General features: G+C 42.0%; 2 long non-coding RNA genes across 2 annotated transcripts; both read left to right on the forward strand.

Moving 5' to 3' along the window:
• The first annotated feature begins 13,450 nt into the window (after positions 1–13,450).
• LOC310913246 lies at positions 13,451–15,738 on the forward strand. The gene is made up of 3 exons (XR_014590785.1): positions 13,451–13,543; positions 14,017–14,158; positions 15,494–15,738. It is a non-coding gene; the product is annotated as an uncharacterized lncRNA (long non-coding RNA).
• Positions 15,739–22,846: 7,108 nt separating this feature from the next.
• On the forward strand, positions 22,847–24,334 carry LOC310913473. Its single transcript, XR_014590824.1, has 4 exons — positions 22,847–22,951; positions 23,244–23,372; positions 23,726–23,837; positions 24,182–24,334. It is a non-coding gene; the product is annotated as an uncharacterized lncRNA (long non-coding RNA).
• The last annotated feature ends 1,286 nt before the right edge of the window (positions 24,335–25,620 follow it).

The raw sequence follows: 25,620 nt of genomic DNA on the forward strand, positions 1-25,620 counted from the left end.
GACGCACAACTTCATGGGCAACTGCACCTACACCCTGGCCAAAGTCTGCTCCAACACCACCTCCCTGCCCTACTTCAATGTGGAGGCCAAGAATGAGCACCGTGGGAGCACCCGAGTGTCCTACGTGCGCGAAGTCGCGGTTGAGGTGTACGGACAGCGCATTGTGATCCTCAAGCGGCAGAAGAGCCATGTGCTGGTAGGCAGTGAGGCTGGAATGAGCATGGGGTGCAGCAGCCAGGCAGGGCTGGCTGTGCTGGCGGGGCCTGGCACATACCAGATGCCTCCTTTGTCCCAGGAATGGGTGGGTTCTTCTGAAGGCACGGGGGGGGCACTGCTTTGTTTTCCCTTCCAGGAGGGTGTGGAGGAGGAAGAGGAAAATATGGAACAGGGGCCGCGTTGAGCACAGTGCAGAACACAGCACGCAGCTCTGTCAGCCCCAGGGGTGTTGTGGTGTGAGGACATCCCAGGCAGCTGTTTGTCATACCTGGGCTGGCAGCTGCTCTCCCTGGGCCGAGGCAGCCAGGGAGGCCAGGGCCAGGCCCGGGGCCCACTCTGGTGTGTGTGCCGTAGGTGAACAACGTGCGGCAGACGTTGCCGGTGAGTGCAGCAGGAGGGGCCATCACGGTCAGCCAGAGTGGTCGCTACATCATCCTGGAGACAGACTTCGGCCTCAGAGTGTCCTACGACGCTGACCACTCGGTGGAGGTGAAGGTGCCCACCACCTACTTCAACCTGACCTGTGGCATGTGTGGCAACTTCAACAACCGCAAAGACGACGAGTACATGATGCCCAACGGGCAGCAAGCCGCTGACTCCAATGCGCTGGGGGAGAGCTGGCAGGTCACAGACAGTGACCCCTCCTGCGGTGTCCCCGTCCCCTCCCCACCCTGCAGTGCAGAAGAGGAGAAGCTCTACCAGTCTGACCAGTTCTGTGGCATACTGACCACCAGGCCTAGCTCTTTTGAGAGGTGCCACGGCGTGATCAACCCCCAGGACTACTTTGACACCTGCTTGTATGACCTGTGTGCCCTGAACGGTGGCCAGGAGTTCCTGTGTGCTGCTCTGGAGGCCTACGCTGATGCGTGCCAGGCAGCTGGTGTGACTCTTCTTCCCTGGAGGAATGCTACATTCTGCCGTGAGTACCTGCATGGCCATGGCCTGAAAGGGAATTAGGCCACACCCTCTGCTCTGAACCTCTGGCCAATGCGAGTCTTTGGTCTTTCCCTTCCCACAAGGCTGTCCAAGTCTTGCGCAATTAGGGTTCTAATTTTCCCCTCCCCATTGCAGCCCTGCAGTGTCCCACCAACAGCTACTATGACCCCTGCATGACTGGCTGTCCTGCCACCTGTGCTGATCCACAAGCCCCACAGAACTGCTCCAAGCCTTGTGTGGAGGGCTGTGCATGTAGCTCTGGCTTCCTCCTGAGTGGAGACACCTGTGTGCCCGAGGCCAACTGTGGCTGCCTCTTTGAGGGCAACTACTACACTGTGAGTGAAAACCCTGCCCTGGTTTGCATCCCTGCCAGGCCACTCCTCTGCCTCTACTTTCCTGCCTCTTACACTGAGGTTTGGTGTTTCCCTGCCTGCAGGAAGGCGAATCCTCCGTGAATGAGGACTGCACTCGCCAGTGCCGGTGTGAAGCCAATGGCCACATGGTTTGCTCTGCCCTGTCCTGTGGCGAGAACGAGGTCTGCAAGGTCCAGGACGGCCAGAGGGGCTGTTACCCAGCCAGCAGTGCCATCTGCCACATCTACGGTGACCCGCATTACAGCACCTTTGATGGGAAGCTCCACCACTTCCAGGGCTCCTGCAACTACACCGTGGTGACGGGCTGTGACAACTCCTCTGTTGGGTTCAGTGTCACCACCCGCAACGAACATCGCAGCAGCCAGAGCTGGACAGCTCTGAACTCTGTGGCACTGTCCCTCAATGGCCTCCACATTGCACTGCACAAGCACAAGGCGGTCTATGTAAGCCTCTCCTTTATATACCTGGGAACAACAGACACCCTGGACACCCTTAAAACATCCCTCTCTCCCCTGGGAGACCTTGCTACTCCCTGAGCCTGCTGCATTCTTGTGGAAGAGCATGGTGGGGCTCTGAATGGGGCCATATACAGCTGCTCATGCAGATGCAGATTCTTGGTTTCTTTCCTGAGCTTCCAGTGTGCCATTGGTACAGTTGCTGCTGCCCTTGTAAGCCTGGGCAGAGATTCTGGCTCACTGGCACTACTGTGGTGAGGAACAGTGACCTGTCCATGGGGAGCATCTCTTTATGCTTCTGTCTCTGTGTGTTCCCCTTCTCCAGATCAACGGTGCCCTGGTCTCCCTGCCTGCTTCTCCTGCCCCCGGTGTGACCGTTTCCCTGAGCGGTTCCTACGTGCAGGTTTCCACCGAGCTGGGCCTGCAGCTGCAGTTCAATGGGGACCATGAGCTGCTAGTGAAGGTGTCTGAGAAGTACAAGGGCAAACTCTGTGGGCTGTGTGGGACGTACACTGGCAGCCAGCAGGACGACTTCACACGACCCGATGGCGTGATTGTACCCGACTTCAACGAATTTGGAGCCAGCTGGATGGTGCCGGATGATGAGTGGCCGTGAGTCCTTGTTCCTCCATGCAGAGGAAGGACAGAAGGCAGTGTGGGAGAGGGCAGCTCTGAGGGACATCCTGGGCAGGATGCTTTTCCTAAGCTCTTTGGATCGCAACTGCCTCAGTTGTTTGTTTCTGTCCACCCTTAACCAGGGAGGGCAGTGCTGCCTGTGGGCCAGGTGTTCCACCCTTTCAAGTGACAGCCTGGGGGCCTGTCTTAGTGGGGGACCTGGAGTGCAGTTGATGAGGTTCTGGCTGGGCGGGAGGTTAGGAAATCCAGTGGCTGCTGTCAACAGGCTGCAAGGAACTCAGGGCTGTGTGTCTGATTTGTAGGTGTGACCCAGCTTTGAGACCACCTGCATCCTGCTCCCCTGCTGAAGAGGAGGCAGCTAACAAGCAGTGTTCAATCCTCACACACCTCGGCGGCCCCTTCCAGCCATGCCATGCAGTTCTGCCACCCAAGACATACTTTGAGAGCTGTGTCTATGACCAGTGTGCCACGGGTGGCAGCACAGAGCATCTCTGCAATGACCTGGGAGCCTATGCTGCTGCCTGTGCTGAGGCAGGCATTGCTCTGGGAGACTGGAGTGCTGGCACTGTCTGTGGTAAGTCTCCTGTTGACCTCCTTTGATTTTCCTGACTCTCAGAGACAAGGGATGGGGCAGTTCTGGGGGCAGTACTTGGGGCAGACATTACGCCATGTACCACATAACAAACCACTTTGTTGGGCCAACCCTTCAGTGAAGAGACTTTTCCAGACAGGTGGAATCCCCATCCCTGTACTTTGTTTGCAATGGTGTGGGGGTGTTTGGGAGGTGTGCAACATCCACATTTGAGAACAAATCTTCATTATCACACATACTTTCTGGTGTTTGAGTGGTCTATGAGTTTTTGATAAGAAGTCATTGTCCAATCCCTGTCCTCGCCATCCTGGGCCTTCCTGGTCATGTTTTTGGTTTGTTTGTAGTAAGTGGACAGTGTGTCTGCAACAAAACTCCCCTATTGGTAAACATCTCCTCTAACTCTGTCTTGTGCTAGGTCCATCAACACCAACACCTACACACCCCATGCCAAGTACCACAACGCAGCCTGTAATCACCACCTCACCAACCAGACCCACACCCAGCTCAGGTACTGTTGTCTCCAGTCTCCTTCTCTTGCTGCCTTTTAGCACTTCCCTGTCTTCTGAATCCAGGTCCCATAGCAATCTGACAGGGATTTGATACTTGTAGGTCAGAGCTTTTCCTTGCTAATCACACTTTTGCAATATTTCTGCTCTTCTGAGTGTCTTTCTGGCTTCTGACTCTATACATCTTCTAATAGGTCTCTTTTGCCACAGTGCTGATGTTTCTGTAAGAGTAGACCAGACATGATAGTTATCTCATGTACTCTTTATTGCCATGTACATATATATTTAAATTACTCTTTTGTATGGCAAATTTTCACCTGTTATACAGATGTTATTGTCTGTATATTTTAAAATTTAATTTAATTTCCAAATTTTGTTTCAGATATAATCCAATTATATTTTCTGGGAAAACACTACTTTATTATATAGGATATATACCAAAATGTCAGTTTAGGTCAATTTTAATTGCTGGTTTCCTCCAATTTTAATCACTAATGTCTATATGTATCTGCTTGTTTAAGTTCAAGAGAGTCCTGGCTCACCTACTCAGTTTAGATTTCTTCTGCTTTTCTTGGTAATAGTTAAGTATGTCTTCCCTTGTAAGGAGTTGAGGTTGTGATGTAGACACAATCCTAAATGTTAAAATCCATGATTTTAACATGGCAGTGAAAAGCAAAGATATTCTCTCAAGCTCTCAAGAACCTCTCCTCCTGTTGTTGGCAAACACCATGAACCACCTTAAGGCTCAACTCTGATAAGAGGTCATGGGAAATTTTTCCTTTAAAATCAGACCTTTTTATCAGCATTCAAAATCTTATGCAGGTCTCACACATAAATGCATACACAGTGTACCTCCATTCGTACATATTATCACTGGCTATTTAATTTTAATAGTTTTTTTAAGTGTGTAAAAGATATCTTGTGAAAGCAATACTCAATTTAAGTTCCATAGATGATGAGTACCAAACCCCAGACAGCTGATAGTCCAGTGGTCTATTCTAGCTAACCAGCTTTGTAAAATTTTTGAGTAAATTCTTCCTATTTAGTCAAAAAGATCTTTTCAGATCTGGACCCTAAAAAAATCACTGCTCCATTTTATATAATGATGTCTTAATAATGCCTTTTACCCAACTTTCTTCATCAACCTCTGGCATAGATTTCTGATACACAAGAGTAGATTCTTTGTGGGTCCAAAGACAGAAGGCTGTGTTGGCCTTTGGAGTGCTATTGACTGATGTCATCACTGTACATTTGAGCAACAACTACAACATAAAACAAACAAACTGGGAACCAAGCAGCTGCAAAAGTCTGGTGAAAACTCAGAGGGACTTCTTCTTTCTTCACAGATCGTGCTTCCTGCAGTGCCTCTGGGGACCCACATTACAACACTTTCGATCACAAAGTCCATAATTTCATGGGAAATTGCTCTTACACCCTCTCCAAAGTGTGCACTGCCTCTGAGAGTCTTCCATACTTCGATGTGTACACAACCAACGAGCACAGAGGAGCCAACACCAAAGTCTCTTATGTGAAGTCAGTGCACGTGAATGTCTATGACAATCAGATTTCTCTGCTGAAAAACAAGAAAGTGAATGTAAGGAAATACCTATTTAAAAGGCATATATAATTTTTAACTGACATGCAGATAATTATTATCTCTGTAGATTTTATAACAAAACTTTATGTTTTTATTATTTATATCTATCTCTTTTAATGAGATCTCCAACAAACTTGCTCAGATGTTCTTTCATCAGTTCCAGTTCCCCTGTGAACAAGATCCTATCTTTCAGCAATCTGTACTAGCTGCTGGTAGTTGGTAGGAGTCCCAACAGCCTTCTGCTTACTTCCAAACTTGCTGTACAGGTGAATGGTCGCAGAGTGAACTTGCCTGTATTTATTGAAAAGAAGATCAGTATTCAAAGCAGTGGTGGATATATTCTCTTGGAAACTGACTTTGGACTGTGGGTGAGATATGATGGAAATCACTATGCAGAAGTCTCTGTGCCCTCTAATTACAGTGGTCTGCTCTGTGGCCTCTGTGGTAAGTAGTAGCTGGTGATTACTTTTTTTTTTTCTTCTTCTTCTTTTTTTTTTTTTTTTCTTAGCATGTAGAAATTACAAGAGTAGTTTGACTTGTGAGTTTCTGATTATTCTTCGCCTCGGATCATCTGGAGTTCTCTAGTTCACATATCTTTTCATGGGTTTTTCACACTTTCAGTGCAGGAAATCTACCTTGGAATATAATGGTACAACTAGCACTGTTTAATATTTAGTCCAACATTCTACATGTAGGATACAAGAAAAAGAGCAGGGTTATTTAGATAAGTTTTTCTTATTGTAATTAGTTGCATAGGAACTTACAGACTTCCTGCTTCAAATGTCTGAGCAGCAGCTGTTGTCAGTAATCAAAACACAACTCTGCTCTTATTTTGCCCAATACAGATTGATGTTACATATATATTCTCCCTATCTCATTTTAACTTATTTTACAGCCTGAAACCTAGGGTTTTTCTACAGGTTTCATGTGTCCCATAAATCTATTTTTACCCTCACAGGTAACTATAATGGTGATCCAAATGATGACAATATCAAGCCCAATGGTGACATTGCAAGTGGTTCCACTGATCTTGGAGAAAGCTGGCTGGTACCTGAGAATAACACCATGTATGTAAAATTATTTCATCATATGGCATTTGCTGAGCACACTCTTAGAATCAAATATCCATCTGCTTGCTGGCTTTTTCATCCAGTAACATTCTACATCTTCCAGCTGCCCATTAGGAGTAGGGAGCTGAACTTTCACATAAACTACTGAATGATAAGAGGCCTTGTGTCCTTTAAGTCTCTTTTTCCAAAGCAGAATTTTTCTGTTGAGTGTGAGGGGGGATGGTACATCAGTCCCATTCCCTGATTGGAGACCATAGCTGTTTGGATCCCATAGCTCTTTTTTTTCAGCTAAGAATTAGCCTTTGAATCACCCAGAAGGGATCTAAAAAGGAGTCCATTCAGTGAGAGGGCTGACATCAGCTTTTCAAAGAAGCTGGATAAAGTCTTGTGACAGAAATAAAATGCATTCTTTTGTGCAGGGTTGTCGTGTATTAATTTTCCACTGAAAATCTGACAGTAAGATAAGTGAAACACGTGTTTGATTTGCTTGCTTTCTTCAGATGCTCCAGTGGTGGAACAGAAGAGCAATGTGATCCTGTGTTGGAGAGTGAAGCAAAGAAAAACACAGCATGTGGCATGATCACAGACCCAACAGGTAGTGTGTTGGTAGATTCTGTGAGCCAGGTGATGGAGCATGGTCTAACTTGTTTTGTCCCTTTTCTGTGGCCTCTTTTTCCAAGCTTACATTGGAAGCATATAAAGTCTCCAGTGTGAATGGCCAATGTGAAACCCATAGGTTCCTGGCCAGAATCTCTCATCTGTTCAGACAATGCCAATGTGTCCATGAATTTTATCTGAGGACGTGTGCAGGGAACCATAGCTGCTCTTCATGTTATAGTGACTTGTACTCTGCCTGCTAAAAGAAATAGTGCAGACAGACTGTCAGTGTGCATATTACAGATACTTTATCTGAAATTCTGTACATGTTCCCTGCAGTTGTCTAGAATTAGTGGTTTTCCTAGGCAGCAATGCTTAATTTATGTAAGTTATGTTGTATCAGTCATGCAAAAAGAAAAAAACTTGATCCAGGGAGCCCATTCTCATATTGTGCACTCATTTCAAGTACTGGACATGTATCCATTTCAAGTACTGGATTAATTTACTTAGCATAACCTGCAACACCCACAATGTGTTTGCTGCAACAGAAAATACATGGTGGTCAGTCTTACCATTAGAGTGGGTTTTTTTCTATCCTTCTATATATCTTCTTTGATTTACGCAGGAATCTTCAAGGACTGTCACACCAAGGTGCCTCCACAGAATTTCTTTGAAAACTGTGTTTATGACATGTGTTTCACTGGGGGACAGGCAACATCCTTATGCTATGGACTGCAGGCCTATGCTGAGTCATGTGTCAATGCTGGGATATGCATAGAGTGGAGGAATGCTACTCTTTGCCGTGAGTGTTTCGATATAAATATCTATTCTAACTTTTAACTTCATTGTCCTCTACCTTTTCTGTGCATGTTATTTCATTTTATGTAAGTTCTGAGTATAGTCTGTCTTTTATCATGTCTTGAGCCTGCTTCAGATTCAGAATCATTCCAGAATTTGTATAAACTGCTAGTCTTGAGAACATTAGGACACATGCAGGTTAAATCCTCAAAGTTTTATAGAATTTATAATTCACTATTAGTTTCTTGAAAAAGTCTGATTATGTTCAACTGTGTCTTATGTAAGTTTCTGCACTGGAGAAATAAGTTCCTTTGCTTCAGCGAAAATCTACCATCCTCAATGTAAGTGGAGCTGGTAGTCCTCCATAAAACATATTTATCGATGGCCTTTGGTTAAAGAAATAAGAAGCCTTGAAAAGCAGCTGTTTCTAGGAAGTGCTCTATTTCTCTCTATAGCAAGGAAATTGAGTACTGTCACGTCTCAATTTATTATCTTCAGAATGACCTTGTGGCAAATTTAATATAATGAACTCATTTTTCAGAATAAAGCTTTCCAGGGGTTCTGCTGGTATTGATTCTAAGCAACAGCAGACAGCTTTCTGCCTGTCAGACATAGGATCATAGAATGGTTTGGTTGGAAAGGACCTTAAATATCATCTAGTTCCAACCCTCCTGCCATGGGCAGGGATCTCCTCCATTAACAAAGCCCCATCCAACCTACTCTTGAATAATTCCAGGAAGGAGGCACAAGTGAAAGCATCAGGAAAACCTTTATTATGATTTTGCCCTTTGGAGTGATTTTTTTTTTTTTCTCTTTATTTAGCAATGTCCTGTCCTGGAGGCAGCATCTACAAGAGCTGTGGTACTAGGTGTCCCTCTACCTGCTTGAACGTTTCAGCAGTTGATTCCTGCAGTTCTTTGCCAGTGGAAGGTTGCTTCTGTAAGGAAGGCTATGTTTTGAGTGGAGACAAATGTGTACCAGAGAGCAACTGTGGCTGTGTTGATGAAGAAAAACAGTATCACCAGGCAAGTTACATTCATATATTTAAGAATAAAAGGAAAAAACCAAAACCAGGGGAACTTTATCACTGTGAGGGCAAAACCATGTTTAAAAATTACTATTTACACCATTAATAATTTCAAAATAGACTTTCTTGTTCCATAAACTGCATGGCTACCATTGCCCAAATGATTATATACCAAATCCATTCAAATAATAACAATTTGATATCCCCTTATGGTTTTACCTTCCTATTTATCTTACAATATGTACTTCTACACTCTTTTTTCCCATGTAGCTGAATGAAAGCTGGTTCACCCATTACAACTGCACTGAGCGCTGCACCTGCAAGGCAAATAACACCATTGAGTGCAAAGCCTGGGAGTGTGGAGTCCAAGAGGAGTGCAGTGTTCAGGATGGTGTACTGGGCTGTCATTCCAATGGTGAGTCCTGCCTGAAAACAACCTCAATGTCAATTCCATAATTAGATACTTTTCTTCTCCTAGCTTTATTATAAACATCTTTTCATATGGGATAGTAAAGAAGTCTGAACTGACTGCTGCCAGTGCTAAGAGATGAAAATGTGTGATGTTCTTTCTTGCAAGCACAGCTGCCCTCCTGTTGTAGTGGATATCAGTAAAAACTGATGCTGTCCAAAAGATTGCAAGGTTTCTTGGATTCTATTTGTCCTGATAATGAAAATTCAAGTCCCACATCACCAGTGCAGCAAGCTTCGAAATTGGTTGCATTTCTGTGAGAATTGTATTTCTGTGGGCCTGTGTAATGACAAGAGCATTATGTACTGATTTATATAGATGCAATTTTATTTGCTTTTATATTTACATGTCTATTTATACAGTTAATTATGTATTTTTATATAGATTAGTAGAAAAGCTTTGTATTACTCTCAACTATACTATAAATCACAACTACAACAGCACATAGAAATGCATACAAAAATTTATTTTTGTATATAATTTGCAAACTAAATTTAGGAGATGCTTTCTGGAAACTTCTTGTTTACAAATAAATGTCATTGGCATGAACCTGAGATGCCTCTCAGAAAGTTTGCCCACATAATAACAATCAGGATGAGGTTGCTACACTAATGCAAACTCCTTTGTCTAGCTGAGTCTGTGGTGGAATCCAGTACAAAATTCTTAGATCATTTTTTCACCTTCAGGTCAAGCAACATGTCAAGTGGTAGGAGATCCCCATTATTTCACTTTTGATGGAATGAAGTACACTTTTGTGGGAACCTGCACCTACACTTTGGTTGAGGTTGTCAACACTGCCACCAATGTCATTCCTATAACCATACTTGGCAAGAATGAAGACAGAGGACTAAGAGGGGCCACATACCTGAAAGAAGTCTACATAGATGTGTATGGTATACGAATCACCCTTCAGAAAAACCAAGGAATCCTGGTAAGTGGTGGTGCTCCTTTTTCTGGCAAGAAGTATCTTAAAATTAGCTCACTTAGAATAGCTGTAGGAAAAAGGATCTTCATGTTTCCTAAGGAACGTATATGCACATGCTTAACACTTGTGGGCATCCCCATTAAGTGGATGCCATGAGGAAATATAATTTTTCACTAGTTCCCAAGGCTTCTGGTTTGGGTTTACTGTTCTATTGTCCATATGTTAGAGATTAAACCCAGGGACTCCATACTGGGGAATTATGGCCTGAATTAAAATACAGGACTCCCCACTTCAACAGCTTTTATCAACCCAATCACCTATAACAAGCAAGGCATAATGTATCAGCCAAGAATAACATGGGGAGCCATGGCATTACTGGAGGCAGGGAATCTGCCCCATGGGTGAGAAAAAGCTTGTCCACTACCAGGGATCTTTCCAGATCCCTGTTAAAAGCACAGATACAAATCCTGCCTAGCCCTCCTCAGCTAAAAGGCTGATTCCTGCAACCCATAGCTGGAATATGCACTACTGGAAGTGTAAAGAGCTAAAACTGCCGCAGAGAAATCTTCAGCACTGCTAGGAATATACATTGTGAGCTTTCATGGAGGAACGTCTATACTGACAAATTACATGTCTCTCCAGCTGAACAATGAGAGAGTCTACACTCCAGTGCAGAACCGACTGCAAGGTGTGTCCATTGGAAATGTTGGCAGATTTATAGTAGTGGAAACTGACTTTGGTGCGATAGTGAAATATGATGGCAATCACCATCTGGAAATCACCCTCCCGCGCTCTTACTTCTCACAGGTAAGATTTAGTATACAAACATCTGGTGTTGTTTTGAAACTGTGCATTTATTTCTAGTTCCTTTTATTCCTGTGTTTTGCTGTTGCATCTTTCTTTTTTAGCTGTATTGTACCACATGTAATTTTTTTCCTTTCTATTTTTTTCTCTTCACAACCATTTCTTTGTATTCCAAGGGGGTAGTTAAAGAAAATTACCTGTCTAGGGGAATACTTCTAAACTTAGAGAAATAAACAGCTTGAAGTTTTAGAGAATCACAGATTTACTGTAATTTCTGCTTTGTTTCTCCACGGATGCAGTCAGAATGTCTGAAATTTCTGATACAGTATTGTCTGTTGGTGGTGATTTAGCCACATTATTTCACAGGCAACGAATAAGGAGTTATTTGGGAAGTTAATGCAAAGAGGCCATGCTTAGGTCATGATTCTTTTTCATCTGCAGGTGCATGGCATGTGTGGCAATTTCAATGGTAATAGTGAAGATGATCTGTCCTTGACCGATGGCACAGTTGTTCCTGCCCCAGAGTTTGGAAATAGCTGGGAAGTGGAGCAAGACAGTGATAAAGGGTAAATTTAAAATAATTTTCATACCTCCCATCTTGCTTTAGGAACACAGTGAATTGTTTTCAATTGTTTTGACTGTCTGCTACTTTGTAACATATAAGCACTGTATACCAGACTTTTCTCTTCTTGAATTTGTTGCTCAAAAAACAGCCATCCCCGCAGAAAACCACTGCATAGGCCAGAGGCAAACCACAGCTGTTCTATCAATCTACATATACACTTGGAGAATGTGCCTTTGGGCAGTTCACATTGTGGACTCTCTTTATTTTACACTGATGACACCCAGAGCAAGCTGATGGTGCTGGAGAATGGTGAGGGCCAGGTGCTCCCTGGCAGACAGAGAGCCATATGTGACAACACAGATGAGAAAACTGTGGCCTCACCAGCCAGGGTCCATCCCACTCTACCTGAGCCAGGCAAGCAGGGAAGCCCCACAGATGGAAGCCAAGGTCAACCTGGCTCAGTTCAGGTCACCACATAGAAATTTGCAGTGATGAGACAGATCCAAGATCAAGCTGTGAAGACAATCCTCTAGTGAGGGTCAAGTTCAATGAGAGTAACAGGTGTCAGACACAGCATGGTGGTTATCAGGCAAGTCCACTTCTGCCCAGTCTTTCATCCATTGACAGAAGGAAGTCATAGCCCCCAGTCTTTTCTACTTTTCAGTGGAAAGAAACTTTTCAGTTTCAGTCTGTCTTATAGCAGCCTGTGTCTGTGCTTTCTTGCAGTTGTTTGCCAGATTTAAGAGAAGATGAAGATCCTCCTTGCACTGCTGAGAATAAACAAGTCATTGAAAGACAGTGCAATGTTCTAAAATCAGACAAATTCAAAGAATGCCACAGTCTAGTCAATCCTGATGACTTCATAGAGATCTGCATCTATGATATGTGCCAGTATGATGGTATGATGTCTGCTCTCTGCGACATAGTTCAAGTCTATGTGGACACCTGCAAGAATCATGGAATCACCATTAAGTGGAGGAACAGCACATTCTGTCGTAAGTACACAAATGAAAAAACTGAAACCTGAATGACTGACAGCATGCAAAAATTAGCAGAATTAGGTAAACAAGTTATGTAAAAGAAAACTAAATCTAAATTCTTACAAAATGCAATTCCACTATCATGATTCCATTGATGCATTGAACTGTGTTCACACTCAGAAAAATCCAGAGATAACTCAGAACTAGACAAATTATGGATATTAATGTGGAGTTAGAATGTGGAGTTAGAATTGGTAGCCAAATGACATATTGTCATGTTAAACTTTTTCTTGAACTGTCCTATTATGCATGTCTAGTCATTGGCATAAATAGGGTTTAGAGCTAGATGAACCTGCAATCTGACAATGTATATCTCCTGCTCTTGAATGTTTGTCATTAAACTAAATTTACACCTGGTTTGCATCAATGAAGGGGTGAATATTTTAAGGAATTTGCCTTTGAGAATCTCATTTCTAGCAGTGCCCAAAGAAGCCTTTGCAGCTGAACTGAATACTGAATCTGAATAATCTTGTTCCAGGTGGTTCAGTCATATCTGTAATAAAACTGAATAAGCAGTTCCAGAGAGCATTCTTTGTTTTGGTTTTTTGTTGTCATTGTTTTGATTATTTTTAAAGTAAAATATAAAAATAAAAACCAGCTGATGATCAAAATCAGCTGTTAAAAAGCAGTTCTGCACTACCATTCCATAGGCCAAGGTATAGTTTTCAGTGTTTGCAGTGCACTTTATAAAGGTATTTAATAAAGCTGGCTCTGTTCTCTCACACAGCATTGCCCTGCCCATCCCGGAGCCACTACAAAGACTGTGTCTCTGCCTGCCCATCAACGTGCAGTGACATTTATGCCTCTTCCCTTTGTGAGAAGACAGAAGAGTGCACAGAGGGCTGTGAGTGTGATGATAATTATGTGCTCAGCAATGGCAACTGTGTGCCTCTCAGCAGTTGTGGCTGCACGGATGATGACAACAATTACTACAGTGTAAGTAGTTTGTGGAGCAAATCTCTGACTTCAAAACTTGTAGAAAATTGGTCTCCTGTCCATCTTAATATGAAAGAGAGAGAGAGATCAAAGACTTCAGGATCTACCTCTTAAACACTTTCCATGTGATTAGTAAAAGCTGCTCCCTTGGGTATTAGGAGACACAGAAGCTTGCTTGGTACTTTGCACCTGAGGCCAAAATTGAAGCCTATTTTAAAACAGTCAGAATTATTCAGGCAGTCTATGCTAGTCCAGTTTTGTGTTCAAATTCTCATGTTGAAGACAGTAATATAAATAGACTGAGATCCCCTCTCACAGGCTCTTGGTGAGACTACACTTAATCAAGCAGTTGTGGAATTGCCAACTGGACAAGGTTGCACCTAGCTAGTGTCTATACCCATGGCTATTGAACTTCCATTGCACTGCAAAGCTGAGCACCCTGATAACATACTATTAACACAACTTGTGTCCAGGCTGGGGAGACATGGCTAACTCCACACTGCACCAAAAGATGCCAGTGCCAGAAGAATGGTGTCATCAGTTGCAAGAGCTATAGCTGTGATTCCAGAGAAACCTGTGTGATCAAAGATGGAAAACACAAGTGCAATCCAACAGGTATGTGCAAGCAGGTCTTCACTTGGGGTTCACTTGAAGGCTGCAGAAGGAGGGAGACTGTGGGCGTACATACTTTCTTTCATAGCAATTCTATTCTTTCATGGGGAAAGAAGGCAACTCTGACTGTTTTGCTGACAACATGTTATTAAATACAAAAAGGCCTCAGTTCTCATAACAGAAGGTTCCTATTCCATGTGGAGAATTTGTAGAGGAAAATGGATACCTGGGTATAATTTACTTATATCTAGAAATTTGACAGTTCAGTCTGACTAATTTGAATAAAATTTCTTTTAAAAAGTTCCCACTGCATCTACTGAACCCAAAATTCAGTTTGTGAATCCTATCACAACGACCCTGTTCTTTCCATTTTATGTTGATTTGAGAACAGGGAAAAAAACCAACCAACCAACCAAACAAACAGAACAAAAAAACAAAAACAAAAACAAAACAAAACAACAACAACAACAACAAAAATTAACCACCAAACAACTAACTAACCAATAAGCAAAACGAGGACAGAACAGATCAGGACAGATATGTGACAGACTAGTCAGAGTTCTTTGGTGCTTTTCATTCAACATTTGTGTTGGCCAGGCAAAGTTAATCCCATATTTTGTGGGTAGGTTGGGTTGATTAGGAGAGAGTTTCTTGCATAGTGTCCCTATGTTTCAAGTTTGAAGAATAGCATGGCATCAATCCTACTGTATTGAAGATCAATACAAAAGCATAAAGCAAATCCAGTGTTCCCCTAGTACATTTTGGCAAAATATCTGAGCAGAGGCACCCCTGCAGTTTTAAGGACAGCCTTCCTATGCCTTGCTCCTGGCATAATGATTTACTCTGTGCTCAGTGATTGAGGAGAATACATAGATGATAGTCACTGTATCTGTAAGGTCTGATCAGTTTAGTAACCTCAGCAGAAATCAGTGACAGCACTGAGTCAGCCATGGAACATTGTTTTTCGATTTTGTAACAACACACAGCAGAGGTTATGAAAACAACATCCCTTAGGAGGCCACTTCAAGCCCTGCTTGTGTCAGAGTCATTCCTCTGCAGAGGGCCAATGTGCACAACTTAGTCTCAATAAATTTTATAAACCCTAATGTTCTGCTTCAGCTCAGTTGGCTCACAGTAGTTCTCAGCAGAGGAATGAATTTCTCTGTCCATCTCTCCATTTGAGTGTCCATTCACTAGAGTAAAGCCTGAGCACTCATCTTTACTTTCAGACCTGCATGCTAGCAGCAATCATTTTTTTCCAACAGTTTGGACCAATCCAGGCATGGCATCTGGCCATGCACATTTAGACTTGAGAGTAATGAAGCTCTTCCCTTGCAGGTTTTGGGAAATGCCAGGTCATAGGCGACCCACACTACATCACCTTTGATGGGCTGACGCACCACTTTCAAGGGAAGTACACATACATTCTGGCTCAGACCATCCCTGACCTACCTGAGACTCTGACACCGTTCAGCATTGAGGGCACGAACTATCCTCTACATCTAATTCGACGCATTACTTACCTGAAAGAGATGCTCATCAATGTTTACAACCACACAGTGCGATTCAGGCAGAACAAGCAGGTTCTGGTAAGTCCCTCCCTGACTGCAGAGCACAGAGGAAGGCACTCCCTTGGAGGAAAACGCTTTTGAGTAATGGACATTCTTTTTGAAGAATTAAAGTATTAAAGTGAACTATATTATTCCAGCAGTGCTGTGAAGCAACTGCAAATGAGCTCTCCAGTTGTGTGGTCTTTTTTCTCCATAGCTATGGAAGATACAATTCTACATCAAACAAATCAATAGATATAGTTTTAGCAATGAAATCCCAAATATCCCAAGGCTTACAATAAAGCCACACCAATTTTTATCAATGGCAAGGAAAGGTTTGTTTTATGCTAGGATAATTTAATTTCCTTCCTTCTTTATTGGTGTAAAAGCATATATAGCTGCTGTATTACATTTTTAGCTCAACAATAGATTTTTTTAAATGATATAAAAGTATTGTGTTCAGATTACTTTCCTCATTACATGATCTTGTTAACTTAAAAAAGTAAATGGTGTTAAATTATCTGATACATTTATCATAAAACCAGGGAAGTATTGGATTGTAGCATTGACCTGAACTGAAATCAGATTTTAATTTGGCTTATATATAATAAATTTTAATTTTTTCATTCCTTGTTAGTTGGATGGTGTGAGGGTGTGGCCCCCTGTTCGACCTCATGAAGGTATTCGTATATATCAGAGAACAACAAGAATTTACCTGGAGACAGATTTTGGCTTAATCCTGAGCTTTGATGGCAATGAAAATGCAGGTAAGTGATGCTAGAAAACTCTGCAGATATATTTATACACTGCCCCCAAAAATGTTCTCATTCCAGAGGAGGTCTAAACACAAGGCAAAATTTGAAATCTTCACCTTCTGCGCTTATGGTCCTTTGTGATATAAAATACCAGAAAATACCAGAAAGAAATGTTTCCCAGGAATCAGAAAAAAAACCATAAAACTGGCATTTCTCTATCTGGATCCCACTGAACTTAGGAGAAATGAGATGTAGAGTCAGACTGTCAGACCTTTTTTCAATGTTAAGTAAGGTCTGAATGACAAAACAAAAGCAAATCGCTTTAAAATGTTAATTGGAATGATGGGGCAAAATCTAGATCTGCTCCTTTGCCAGCTGAACCCAGCCACAGGAGTTGTAGGACTGAGATCCTCAAGCTATACACTGTGAGTGTATCATTTTGCCTCCTCTCAAGCCTACTCCAGATAATCCCATTCTTTACTGTTTGCCAGTACTTTCACATGGCATATACACAAGTCACTCATGTAAGCTGGACATATGACACCTCCTCTGTTCAAAAGCAGAGTTATTCCTGATTTACAACAGCATATGGCTAGAGCATTTCTGAGTGCATTGTGAAAGTGCCAGGCTATTTATTTACATGGCAATCATTCCAAACCCTGAAATTCCAACAGAAATTCCATTGCAAAAAGTGAATATCTACAGAAATTCTATTTCTCAGTGATCAAGTGGATTGTAAGTGAAGGGCAAAAAGTGGCTGATGCATTCTGTTTGTTGTAAAGCAGTAAACAACATGCACTAAGAGCACCCAGGCACTGCTATCATCTTATATAAAATCTTGAAAAATTACTTTTTCATGATCCATGTTGCAGTGCACAGAAACTGTGAGTCCATGTATGAACAGGTATGTTCAGGGCTGTGCTCTTATGCTATGTATTAAGCCCATGTCACATTACCACCTGCAATCTGAATCATGACGTGGCACTTGGCATTGATTTCCACCTCTTCCATATACTCACTGGCAACAATTTCTGTGTAACAGCTTTTTTTCCTTCTGACTTTGCCTAGACATAAAGCTGGCTACCACCTACCGAAGCAGAGTGGAAGGCTTGTGTGGTGACTTTGATGGGAAACACAGAAATGACTTCACAAAACCAGATGGTGTTTGGGTGAAGAATGTGAATACATTTGGTGAAAGCTGGAAAGTTCCTCTGAAAGGAAGGTCTCGTCTCAGGTACTTGATTTTCTATTTAGTATCCACAGCAAGCACTGCCACTAGAAGGGAGCGAATTAAGTCATAGTTAATGTCTAGGAATAACTACAGTGACTCATTTCTGTCTCATCTTTCTTCTTCCATTTGTGTGTAGGGACTTTTCCTGCTCATCACTAGGGTGATAGGGTGAACTACCAGTGCCCTTCTATCTGGCCAGAAGAGGCCTGAACTGTCAGTGCATGACTCCAGTTCAGTATCTCTCATTGGAGTCACAGCCATGACAACTGTTAGGGCACAAGGATGAACAAAGATAACATCTTTGCCAAGCTCATGGATCCTGGCAAAGATAAATACATGTGCTGGATGGGCCTGACTGAATGTAAATCCTGATTCAGTGTCACTCTTTCCTCTGGAACATGAAGGTAGCTTTGAAATCCATCAACATAAATTCACATTTCCTCCCAGAAAAGATTCTTGATGGGTCTGATTTTCTTGCTTTCATGGCTATTTGTTTTTTTTTCTGCCGGTACACAAAAAGTAAGGACATTCTTTTGACTGTTCATGAACATGATATTTGTGGTCAGGAAAATTATGTGCTAATTAGTCCATACACAACATTGAAAAAGCTTTTTCTTGTTTCCTTGAGGTTTCCTGCCTTCCTGGTCCTGCCTTTCTTCCTATTGCTCTGAAAGCCTGTGCAATTTGCTTAGCCATTAGCACATTGCTTTTTCAGAAAGTAAATGGAACTACATTAGCTGTCCAGATACATTCTGGCTGCAAAAATATGCCTGCCAGAAAACAGTGTATGGGGCAGTGCTGAGCATAGAGGGGCTCTGGAGGCTGTGCCCATAGGAAAATTCTGGCATTTCAGGCATGCAGCCAGTTGTTCAGTCAAAGTGAACATATATCCAAGTAACAGGCTTTATTCCAGCTGCATCCTTCTGACTAACATTAAACTTTTCTTGAATAGATTGGGTGGAGGAGGCAATGGATAACACATGTATAATGCAGAATTTCCAAAGAGATAACTACAGATATCCTGTTTACTTTAAATATCCTTAAATCTATGACATGGTAGGAAGTGTTTCAGTACATCTTTGATTTGCTATATCTCCTTCCCATTTAGGAAACATGAAAAAGAAATAAGCTTACATTTACACCACAAGGCAGAAGTATTCTTGCAGTATTACTCAGAGAGGAGTACCACAAATGCTGGATATACACAGAACACTGATGATTTTGTAATGACTTCATTTACAGACGAGATGTCAGCTCAGAAAATGAGTCTGAGGAGGAACCAGATCCAGGGCTTTTCCAAGGTTGCAGTGAGAATCAGCTGGAGCAGCAAAACACAACTTCAAGTTGTCAAATCCTGACTGACTTGAATGGTCCTTTTGCCGCGTGTCATTCTACAGTCCAACCAGATTTCTATTTCACGTAAGTGTCTACTGCAGACAGTTGTTCTCCTCATCTGCAAAATCATTTTGTCAATAGTTTTTGACAAGAACTATCTTCAGTCATCTGGAGTCTCCAGGGTATTAATATTGGAGCTGAGGACAGTACGTGTTTTTGTAGAACTGGACCCAGTGATTCCATTATTGATATATTTACATCTCCTTATTTATTTTTAAACAGCTGTGATTATCTTTCTTTCATCTATTCAGGATTTCACTTCTCTGCTAGCTCTACAAAGCAGCTTTCCTCTTTTCCCACAAAGATAAAGCAGCAGTGTTAAGCATTATCCTTGTAGCCTGGAACTTCCAATGTGCTTACAGCTCTCATCCACATTCAGTGAGAATTTAGCACCTGGGTCTACTGGGTAGCAGTTCTAGCTTCATAAAATTTGTATTGTGCCATAAACAAAGGCTGAAGCTGAAGCAGTGACACTTCTTGAATTTTTCATGGAGAAATACAAAAACCAGATTAGTGAAGAGTAACTAACTTGGTATCTTCAAGAAAGAGCCATCTGCTGTGTTTCAAGGTTGCTCTACTTCCTACATAAACAATTCCAACACACCTAATTCTAAGCTCTATTCATCCCCATGTTCATCTTTCATCCTTCAAACATCATCAGTCACAAATTTGCCAAGTAGCTGCCAGTTTTCTTTAGTTACATAGCTATGCTTAATGTTTAAAGACAGATAATGCCCACTCCAAGAGAAGAATATTAGCAGCATCTTAAGCCAAATGAGGTGGGCCACTAGCTTCAATATGTATATCTATATCTAGAGATGATATATATGTAGATATAGCTGATATAGATATGCCTTCTGGTTCTTAAGATAAGCCTACTTTTCTCCTCACTCTAGAATTTGGTTGGCAGCCTGTTCTAACTGCTTAGTGGTTGCCCTGATTTTTCTGAGGTGCTGCATATTTGCAGATTCCATTCACCTTGGATCTCAATGCCTCTGAAAATCATGAGGCCATAAATACTCAAATGATGAGCAAAACTGAGAAGGTAGCACTGGCAAACAAACACTAGATAAAACAGAATTCTGTGTCAGCATTCAGGGCACACACACATAGGGAGGGTACCCATTTATTGAAAGAAGTGTGTAGTTCAGCTGTAACACTTAGCAGCATGAAAAAGTGCTTTATAAGCAAGATGTTTCCTGAAACAGAAGCAGAGAGCAAAGAAGTTACTGTGTTAACTCAGGTAACTCTTTATTGTTTGGTTCAAGGGAGGCTTATACTGCTTATGAGGAAAATTTTCTATTTAGGACCATAGTTCAGTGGTGAACCTGGCAGAGTTAGGTTAAAGGTTGGGCTCGATGATCTTAGGGGCCTTTTCCAGCTTTAATGATCCTATGGACACCTCACGTAGCAACAGCGGCCACACAACAAATGACCCGATCTTCCCAATCACGTGCTTGGGGTGCCTTTTATTCCTCTGTTATCTCTCAGCCAGATACTGGAAAACAAAACTAACTCGGAGTCAGGCATAAAAGCATATGAAAACAGCCAATAACAAATGTACTGGGAATTAATGTTTTCTCATGTTGCACATAGGAGCTGCCTGTTCGATATGTGTGTGGAAGGAGATGAGGTTACTACTTTGTGTCGCAGTCTGGAGGAATATGTGTTGGCTTGTCAGCAGCAAGGAGTCACCATGGATGGCTGGAGGCAGCAGACAGAATGTGGTAAGCATAGGAAGAAACAGAAAGTAGGGAATCTAACTACAGGACTCTTAAAATCTGAAGTTTAAGATTTTCCTAAATCAAATCTTTTCGGGGAGTAAAAACATGTGGATTCACACTTCACTCACTCTTCACAGTTAAGCCCACATTTCCTGGCCTCTCTTCTGAGAATGTCCTATGCTGACTTTTGCATTTAAGCCCCAGCTTAGGAATTCAGAGCTGTCAGGTCCCTATCATCAGGAGTTTTGTGAGTGAAAAGATGTCCCCATTCCCAATGGGACAAAAAAGTTTAAATTTTGGAGACCATCACAAGCTACAAATCTAAAGGCAAAACATTTAATTTCAAACTCTTTTTAAACCTACAAAATATACTAATTATCTTTTTTGCCTGTGAAATTTTGAGACTAAAAGATTCAACTGAAAACTCAAAACTTTTCAGACTAAAAAAATACTTAAATAAGACTTAAAATAATCTCAAATATATTTTTCCTCATTTTTTTTAAAGTTTGGAAATTCATCAAACCATATTTTCCCTGTGTCTGCTATGGTTAGGAAACTTTGTATTTCTCGTGAAATACAGTTCCCAAAGTTGTGGAGCAGCTCTGGCACTTCAGGGATGACAATTCTGAACATATGAGAAGTTGTTTTGAGATCAGTGTATAGCAGGAATGAAGGCACAACATACAAATAGCTTTGATGATGCATTTCCTGACTTTGGAGTGCTTTACTTACAACTTCAGTACTATTATATATGTATGTGTACACACACATCTGTGTGTGTGTATTTATCATATTGCCTCCTACAAAATGGATCAAAAAGGGAATTCTGTAAATAACTAGCACACAGCAGCCTGGTATAACTGGACTCCTTATTTTTACAGGCATGTCATGTCCTGCCAACAGCAAGTACAGCTCATGCATGTCTGCATGCCCAGCATCCTGCAACGACCTGACCAGCCCCTCTGAGTGTGAATCACCCTGTGTTGAAGGCTGTGAATGTCTCCCTGGTTATGTTCTTAGTGGCTTTGACTGTGTGCCTTACAAGCAGTGTGGCTGCACATACCTTAACAAATACTATGAGGTACGGTCTCTCTGTGGGTCAGACAGCTCTCACAGCACTAAACGGTATTTTCTCTTGTTAGTTATTTTGACCATCTCCTCATAATCCTCAGCATGTGCTTTTGCAGTAGAAATATTAGAAACTAAGAGCAATTGTTTAATAAAATTCTGGTTTCTGGAGAAAGGGAAGAGAGGTCAAGATCTCTTGGTCTCCCTCTGAAACTCTGCCTGCCAGTCCAAGGCAGACACTTGGAGAAATTATGTGATTAAATTCATGTTAATTCTTGACCTTTATTACACTAAAGTTTACAACACACCAGTTACAGAAAAATTCTATGTGTCATTGTGGCCTTGCTCCTCTCAGTGAAGAGTGGTATAGGCAGGGTTGGGAGTCTGGAGAGTTGGATAGAACATGAAAAGAGCCCTGAGCAAAACTGAATTCTCAGGAGAATCCTTCATTGTCACTGCAGGATAGAGCAGCTTCATTGTCTCATAGGTTTCTGGTTAACCAGAGATTTGGTACAAAGAAAGACCTAAGCCAGTAAAGATTTATTATTAACAGGTGGAACTTTTCAGAAAAATGGCAGATAGCAATTTCCCATTGCCTTGGAGATATGATGTGATTCATCTGCCACTCATCTCCAGCAACAGTTGCCAATTTTTGGTTACACATGTACCCTGCCTGGGGCTAGGATCTCATGCCCCAAACTCTTCTTTTGCTTGCTTTCTTGGGCCATCCTCGAGTTTCAAAGAACTGCATTAGTTAGCTGCTTGTTTTCTTTTCATTTTATAAACTACTTAAAAAAACCCAATCTGCCCTATTGCTGTTCATCAGGAAGGGATTGGAGAGAGTATAATGAGGGTTTCAGTGCTACATCATGCTTTTTCTGGCTGATTTTATTTGATTTTTTTAACATCTAACATGTAACTCCTGATCTTCCAGATTGGAGAAATATTCACCACTGATGACTGCTCTCAGGAATGCCGATGCACAGAAAGCTCCACTGTCTTCTGCTTAGACAAAGTGTGTGGGTCTGGTGAAATCTGTGGCATTTCAAACTACAGTCGTGGATGCTACAGGAGTAAGTTAACCAATATCACATTGTCTTTGATGCTATGAAGTCTTGACTAACTTTAAAGGGCATTGCTGGGTTAAGGATAGTTGCAAGAGAGAAGAAAACCAGACAAGGGATCTTGCTTTGAGGTTTCACTGGAGAAACTGTGTTTCTTTCCCTTATTTGTTTTGTCAGATACAAGAAACATGCTAAAATACAGGGGATGTGCAGCATTAGGAGTCAGTCTAATCTAAGCAAGAACAGTTCTCTTCAGGGTAGAATTATCTGAGAGTCAAGTGTTTCTGCTTTTATTTCCCAGGTGGTCCATGTATGCCAAATCCTTGTAAGAATGATGGCATTTGCTCTGAAACTTCCAACAGCACCTCGCTCCACTCCTGTGAATGTTCAGAACTCTACACAGGACCAACCTGTGAGGCTGAAAGAATAGGTAATAAAACCATTCTGGAGTTCCCTGTCTACATGAAACACATCATTTTCAAAAGTGGATGTTATTATGGAGAAAACTGGGCTTGCTCTTCATTTTAATGATGTAGATTAGTAACCCAGTGGATGAGAGCCTGTGGGTGATCCAAGCAGAGAGAAGGTCAGAAGTCCAGTGGAGAGGTACCAGAAAGCAGGACAGCAGGGCTTGATGCAGCACACAGGACTTGGGTCTGACACCACGCCAGGAAGCCACAGAGAACACAGTAAAATCAAACAGACAAGCAAGGGTGGAGAAAAAAATATTTCTGTTCACAGCACAGTTAGCTTTCAGTGACAGTGCTCTTGTTTGTTTTTCAGCTGATGACTCTGACACAGAGGATTCAGGCAAAACAATTGCCATCGTCATCGCAGTTGTGGCAGGTGTAGTTGTTATTGTCATTCTCATCTGCTCCACAGTGTACCTGTTCAGGTAAGGCTTCTCCTAGCTTTGCTACATTCACCAAAGTAAAGGCATCTCTTTTAGCACCTGTAAACCTCAAAATTCCCATCAGTCACATACCTGCAAGACTAGAAAGGAGGCACAGCATTGGGGAACTCTTTTGATGAATGTGAGGGGAAAATTATCTCTTTTTTTAATCAGGAATGAACATAGGCCATTTCATTTATACAGGGCATATGTATCACTTATCATAAAACTCTGGTTTCTCCAAAACCTGACAGTTCAATTCATGCTCACAGCATTGCTTGATCTCTCACTATAAATAAGAATAGAAATTAAAATAGGTTGTTCCATTTTTTTTTTAAATTGTACAGCAGGAAGAAAAAGACGGATACAGCTACAGTATCAAGGGATTCTTCTTTGAGATGGTCCAGAGATAATTTGGATTCCAGAGTACGTGAACAAGATTATGGCTGCATCGTGAACAGTGCATTTGATCAAAATGAATCCCCAAATACACACCTATAGTTAACAATTCTATTCCTATTCATTTGTCATACTTTTAAATCTTGTATTTTAATCATATTCCTAATATTTTGAGAAGAAATAATAATAAATATATCATTGCATTTATTGAAAACCTTTGAAATTGTTCATTTAAAAGATCTCTCAGATCTCACATTGTAGGCCCAAATTAAAATATGTTCTAACTGACAGAAGAGACTCTGTGGTCTTCAAAGGGTATTTAAAAAACACAAATTCCAGACAGACTTTGATGGCACAAGGGCGCTGGACAACATCACATACACACCTCTGAGAGAAGTACAAACCATAACACACCTCTGAGAGAAGTACAAATCATAGACTGATGTGGTCAGAATTCAAACTGAAAGAGAGTGGGTTAAAGTTAGATATTAGAAAGTAGGTTTAGGTTAGATTTTAGAAAGAAATTCCTTACTATGAGGATGGTGAGGCACTGGAATGGGTTATCCAGAGAGGTTATGGATGCCCTGTCCCTGAAAATGTTCAGGGCCAGATTGGACGGAACTTTGAGCAATCTGGTCTAATGAAAGGTGTCCCTGCCCATGGTAGGGGATTGGAACTGAATGATCTTTAGGTTCCTTCCAACCCAAACCATTCTATGAGTCTATGAACTAGTTAGAGCATCCCAGGCAGGTCTTCATGGGATCTTACCCAAATCCTCCAATGGGAAAGAGATTAGTTAACTGACATGGACACAATTCTCTACCCCTCTTCTGACAAGACATGTCCAGCTGGGAAGAGAAAGAAACAAGACACTAAACTCACCTGAGGACTGATTAAATAAAAAAGGATCACCCCCATTTTCCCCTTACAGTGGAGGAAACAAGAAGCAGGCTTGTCATCAGTCCCCAACCTGTGGGGGCTAAGCAAGAGCATAACTTAACAAAAACTCTCTGAAGAATGAGATCATGTCATAAACTCTCCTTGGGGGTCTTTGCAAAATCAGAAGCTGCCACACTGATGAATGTGAGAAGAGCTCTGCATCAGCTCAGCCCCAGACCATAATAAGGACTCCCTTACATCAGGAGACCAAAGGTATTTGCAGCAATGCCTAGTTACATGCTGTGTGTGACACCCACCCCATGACAGACCACTCACAAAGATCAGGGACTGAAGCATTGCCTGAGCCTTGTCCAAGCCCAGAATGGATTAGCAGGGCTATGAGAGAAGCTTTGAGATGTAAAGCATCATGAATTTTTTTTCTGATACCTTTCCAGTTTGTTGCAAGTTACTTTCTGATTGTTGAGGAAGACAAATCATTCAGGTAGCT

This window comes from Zosterops lateralis, assembly GCF_965231275.1.
Source record: "Zosterops lateralis genome assembly, chromosome: 10".
Taxonomy (NCBI): Eukaryota; Metazoa; Chordata; class Aves; order Passeriformes; family Zosteropidae; genus Zosterops; species Zosterops lateralis.